Raw genomic sequence first — 6,671 nt, forward strand, 5'->3', positions numbered from 1 at the left:
ATGCAGTTTGGAATTCCTGTGTGATGGTCTGGACAGATGTCTGCCTATTACACGTTATGACCATCTTCAACTGTCGGCGGCCTCTGTCAGTAAAGAGACGAGGTCGGCCTGAACGCTTTTGTGTTGTACGGGTCCCTTCACGTTTGCACTTCACTATCACATCGGTAACAGTGGACCTAGGGATATTTAGAAGTGTGGAAATCTCGCGTACAGACGTATGACACAAATGACACCCAGTCACCTGACCACGTACGAAGTCCGTGAGTTGCGTGGAGCGCCCCATTCTGCTCTTTCACGATGTGTAATGACTACTGAGGTCGCAGATATGGAGTACCTGGCAGTAGGTGGCAGCACAATGCAGAAAATATGATGAACGTATGTTTTGGGGGGTGTCCGGATACTTTTGATCACATAGTGTATCTTTACAAGTTTCAAAACAACTGCCAAAATCAAGTTCCTTGCACCGTTAAAAACTGAACATTGAATTATATTTTTATAGGTATCAGAAGGTATCAGATAGATTATATAATGGTAAGACAGAGATTTAGGAACCAGGTATTAAATTGTAAGATATTTCCATGGGCAGATGTGGACTCTGACCACAATCTATTGGTTATGAGCTGTAGATTCAAACTGAAGAAACTGCAAAAAGGTGGGAATTTAAGGAGATGGGATCTGGACAAACTGATCAAACCAGAGGTTGTACAGAGATTCAGGGAGAGCATAAGGGAACAATTGTCACAAATGGGGGAAAGAAATACAGTAGAAGAAGAATGGGTAGCTCTGAGGGATGAAGTAGTGAAGGCAGCAGAGGATCAAGTAGGTAAAAAGACGAGGGCTAGTAGAAATCCTTGGGTAACAGAAGAAATATTGAATTTAATTGATGAAAGGAGAAAATATAAAAATGCAGTAAATGAAGCAGGCAAAAAGGAATACAAACGTCTCAAAAATGAGATCGACAGGAAGTGCAAAATGGCTAAGCAGGGATGGCTAGAGGACAAATGTAAGGATGTAGAGGCTTATCTCACTAGGGGTAAGATAGATATTGCCTACAGGAAAATTAAAGAGACCTTTGGAGAAAAGAGAACCACTTGTATGAATCATCAAGAGCTCAGATGGAAACCCAGTTCTAAGCAAAGAAGGGAAAGCAAAAAGGTGGAAGGAGTATATAGAGGGTCTTTACAAGGACGACGTACTTGAGGACAATATTCTGGAAATGGAAGAGAATGTAGATGAAGACGAAATGGGAGATACAATACTGCGTGAAGAGTTTGACAGAGCACTGAAAGACCTGAGTCGAAACAAGGCCTCGGCAGTAGACAACATTCCATTAGAACTTCTGACGGCCTTGGGAGAGCCAGTCCTGACAAAACTCTACCATCTGGTGAGCAAGATGTATGAGACAGGCGAAATACCCTCAGACTTCAAGAAGAACATAATAATTCCAATCCCAAAGAAAGCAGGTGTTGACAGATGTGAAAATTACCAAACTATCAGTTTAATAAGCCACAGCTGCAAAATACTAACGCGAATTCTTTACAGACGAATGGAAAAACTAGTAGAAGCCAACCTTGAGGAAGATCAGTTTGGATTCCGTAGAAATATTGGAACACGTGAGGCAATACTGACCTTACGACTTATTTTAGAAGAAAGATTAAGGAAAGGCAAACCTACGTTTCTAGCATTTGTAGACTTAGAGAAAGCTTTTGACAATGTTGACTGGAGTACTCTCTTTCAAATTCTAAAGGTGGCAGGGGTAAAATACAGGGAGCGAAAGGCTGTTTGCAATTTATACAGAAACCAGATGGCAGTTATAAGAGTCGAGGGACATGAAAGGGATGCAGTGGTTGGGAAGGGAGTGAGACAGGGTTGTAGCCTCTACCCGATGTTATTCAATCTGTATAGCGAGCAAGCAGTAAAGGAAACAAAAGAAAAATTCGGAGTGGGTATTAAAATCCATGGAGAAGAAATAAAAACTTTGAGGTTCGCCGATGACGTTGTAATTCTGTCAGAGACAGCAAAGGACTTGGAAGAGCAGTTGAATGGAATGGACAGTGTCTTGAAAGGAGGATATAAGATGAACATCGACAAAAGCAAAACGAGGATAATGGAATGTAGTCAAATTAAGTCGGGTGATGCTGAGGGAATTAGATTAGGAAATGAGACACTTAAAGTAGTAAATTAGTTTTTTATTTGGGGAGCAAAATAACTGATGATGGTCGAAGTAGAGAGGATATAAAATGTAGACTGGCAATGGCAAGAAAAGCGTTTCTGAAGAACAGAAATTTGTTAATATCGGGTACAGACTTAAGTGTCAGGAAGTCGTTTCTGAAAGTATTTGTATGGAGTGTAGCCATGTATTGAAGTGAAACCTGGACGATAAATAGTTAGGACAAGAAGAGAATAGAAGCTTTCGAAACGTGGTGCTACAGAACAATGCTGAAGATTAGATGGGTGGATCACATAACTAATGAGGAGGTATTGAATAGAATTGGAGAGAAGAGAAATTTGTGGCACAACTTGACTAGAAGAAGGGATCGGTTGGTAGGGCATATTTTGAGGCATCAAGGGATCACCAATTTAGTATTGGAGGGCAGCGTGGAGGGTAAAAATCGTAGAGGAAGACCAAGAGATTAATACACTAAGCAGATTCAGAAGGATGTAGGTTGCAGTAGGTACTGGGAGATGAAGAAGCTTGCACAGGATAGAGTAGCATGGAGAGCTGCATCAAACCAGTCTCTGGACTGAAGACCACAACAACAACAACAGATCTTTATCATCACGAAGGAGTAGAAATATTACACTGGTAAGCACAATTTAAGGGCGAAAGTAATTTTCGCTCGATGTGTCAGTTCCAAGGAACAAAGCTTGATGAAATTTGGACCACACACAGAAAGAACCGTCACAGTACAGAAGGTACAGGCGGTGGACAAAAATATGAAAACACGAAACTCACAACACCATTGATATGCCCAGTATGGTGTAAGAAACCCGTTGGCACTCGTCTCGCAATGGATAAACACAGGTCCTGCATGGATTTCAAGCGAATATTATACCATTCTTCCTGCAAAATAGTGGCAAGTTCACGCAACGATTATGGAGGTGGATAGGAATGACGCACCTTTCTCTCCAAAGTAGTCCAGAAGGCTCGATAATACTGGGCTCTGGGAAGTGTGACGGCTAGGGGAGACGCGAACACTCATCTTCGTGCTCACAAAACTAGTCCAGTTCGATTCGTGCTGTGTTGGCAGGGGCCCTCTCACATTCAGCATTGGAAAACAATGTACCAGGGGATGGATCTGATCAAATAAACATTTGCAATAATGGGACCTTGCAGCTTACACAGGGGGCCTATGAAATATCACTCAAGCCATCTTTCACTCTTGAGACGTAAACTCGGCCAGAACTCGGATACAGTGTGAGACAAGACTCATCCGACCAAATGACTTCCTTCCACCACTCCATAGTCCACGTTTTATGGCTTCGGCAACACGTTTTTCTGTTGCGACCATTTGCATCACAGATGAGTGGTTTGCAATTCCAGCTCGCCGTTCAACTCACTGCATATGGAATTCCCTTCGTCATGTTTTGGTGCCCACGGGATTTACGTGTGTGACGTTCGGTTCGCGGCAACTTTTTCAGCTGTTGTCCTCGTATTTCCCGTCACAGTCCTCCTCACTGACAAGCACGATCACTCAATACACACCTTCACCGACGCTGTGACTTATGGGTGATGTATTCCCGCTTTCCGAGAATGCGGTATAAATCTTCGACACGGTGGCTCTTGTAACACCAAACACTACAGCTCCTTTAGTTACAGAAGCACCCATCTTACGAGCAGCAACAATTTGCTCGTTTTCCAGTTCACTAACTAACTAACTCCGACATAATGCACTCACTACTGCACTACGACGGACACTTGTGGCGTGTTGAGAACATTGCACAGGTGCGTTACTGGCAACCAGTTCCGCAGCTCGTGGTCTCGCGGTTGCGCTCTCGCTTCCCGAGCACGGGGTCCCGGGTTCGATTCCCGGCGGGGTCAGGGATTTTCACCTGCCCAGAGATGACTACGTGTTTGTGTAGTCCTCATCAATTCATCACCATTCATGAAAGTGGCGAGATTGGACTGAGAAAAAGTTGGAAATTTGTACGGGCGCCGTAACAGTTGAGCGCCCACAAACCAAATACCATCATCTACATCATGAAAGCTTCCCGTCTACATCCTTGCCTAGGGACGCCAGATGAAAGTTGATGTCGTCAAGCCCTGAATGAAAATTGCGCAACGAATAACTGGGGAGGGGAGCTTGAGAGCGCTACCTAGAGAGCGTGCCCATTCTGTAGGATGCTGGAGGGCTCACACGCTGATGGGTGGGTCCCTGCGTTCTATATCTTTTATTTTAAATTAATTCCTTTAACTTGACTTCTTCGTGATTTTAAGGTATGTTAAATATTGATGACAATTGATTACATATTTATTTTAAACGTTATCTCTCGACTTTACAGCGATCGAAGCAATTGTTCCAGTTTACAGCTATTACAATTTTGTAACTTATAGCTCGGGTATATTATGTACTACATAGACCCGTGGTCTAGGGGTAGCGTCTTTGATTCATAATCAAAACGACTTCTGTCCCGGGTTCGATCCCCGCCACTGCCTACATTTTGATAAATAATTAGCATTGGCGGCCGAAGACTTCCGGTATAAGAAGTCAGCCTCATTCTGCCAACGGCCTTGTCAAAGAGGGCGGAGGAGCGGATAGAGGTTCAGGGCACTCTCTTGTCCTAGGGGTGGGAAATTGCCCCTAAAGGCGGAAGAATCAGCAATGATCAACGACATGAGGATGCAGAAGGCAATGGAAACTACTGCATTAAAAAAAATGAAATGTCGTGTGACGAGGGCCTCCCGTCGGGTAGACCGTTCGCCTGGTGCAAGTCTTTCGATTTGACGCCACTTCGGCGACTTGCGCGTCGATGGGGATGAAATGATGATGATTAGGACAACACAACACCCAGTCCCTGAGCGAAGAAAATCTCCGACCCAGCCGGGAATCGAACCCGGGCCCTTTGGATTGACAGTCTGTCACGCTGACCACTTTTCTTTTTTTTTTTTTTTTGTTTTTTTGTTTTTTTGTTTTTTACTTCTTTTTTTTTTTTTTTTTTTTTTTTAAATAATAACGAAAGAGTGTTCAGATATGGGTAGGTGGAGACAAGGCGGGCAGGGGTCGAAACACGAGGCCTGGCCGCGATGTCTCCCCCCTCCCGTCCCTGAATCACTCCCTCAAAGTAGCTTTTTGATTTTTTTTTTTAATTTATATTTTTTTCACCAGGAAAAGGGTAAATGAAAAAAAGAGCTTTATTGGTACAAACTTAAATACAACAGAAATGCCATCCTTCCGGCGAAAATAACACAAGACAATATACTCGTACAAGGCGAGGAAATTTTTTTTTTTTTATGAGCATGGTGTAGGGAAAAAAAGAATAATAAGTCTGATGTAATCTAAGAGGCGTGAAGCAATATACAGTGGAGTGAGGGAAAGACCAGTGTTGTCTGGGGTAGTGCATTAAAGAAAGGAGGCGCGTGTCCATGCGCCTATTCCACTGTGGGTTACAATGTAGAAAGTAGCGCGGGGAGTCTCAGATGTCAGCAGGGGGGGCGGGAGTGCTGTCGGCGTGTGGCACCATCCAACTGAGCGGGGGTGAAGTAAAGATCGCGTGTAGGTAATTGGCGAAGAAGGCGCGGTAGCGTGGTCGCTGTTCGACTTCACTGTGGGCGGTTTGTAAGTACTGCCAGAAATCAAGGCGTGATTTGTCGCCACCATTATACATGTAGGTGATCGTCCATCCCTTGACCCATACAATCGCATGATTTTTGGAGGCGGGGAAATAAGGATTCTCAGGATGGATAAAAGTCCGTGGGTCAATCGAGTCCGGCGGAACGCGGAGGTAACAGGCAACGAACTGTCGGGCAAGTTTCCAGACGTCACTGGTGGCAGTACAAGTCAGTTGATGGACATCGTCATCCACGAGGTGGCAAATGGAACAAAGTGGAGAGTCCTGTAGTCCGATGGCGTGAAGGCGATGATTTGTGGCGAATTTTTCATTTGCGACTTGGTACCATGTTGCCCGGACGTTGGAGGGAAGAAAAGGCTGGTGGATGTGACGCCAAACCGTTGGCCACCGCGTGGACGGATGTCTCAGTTCGATATTGTTGCTGGATATGGAACGAAGGAGAGGGGTGTAAAAATCTTTAGGTCGAGGAGAACGCGTGGTCGGTAAGTGTGTGTGAGCATAACTGAAGTCGACGATGAAATCAGAAATGTGCGTCAAATGGTGCTTGATGTGTCCGACTGGTACTGGTGGTGTTATGGTCGCGGGCACAAGAATTTCCAGCAAGCTGCGCGTAAGGGAGGTGCCCCCGTGCCACTGCTTGTGCATGGTGGACATGTACAAGGACGCCGCTCGGAGTCGCACATTGACAAGGCCGAGGCCTCCTGCTCGCGGGGAAAGGGTGAGCGTGTCGCAGCGGACCTTAAAGATCGTACCGGCCGTAAGGAAGTACCCAAGGGCAGCCTGGAGGCTGCGTCCAATAGTTGATGGCAGCGGGAGGACCTGTGCGATGTGGACCATTCTGGCCGCCACATGTTGATTGAGGTATTGGACACGTTGTAAAG

The sequence above is a fragment of the Schistocerca americana genome, chromosome 2 (genome assembly GCF_021461395.2).
Source record: "Schistocerca americana isolate TAMUIC-IGC-003095 chromosome 2, iqSchAmer2.1, whole genome shotgun sequence".
In the NCBI taxonomy this organism is placed as follows: domain Eukaryota; kingdom Metazoa; phylum Arthropoda; class Insecta; order Orthoptera; family Acrididae; genus Schistocerca; species Schistocerca americana.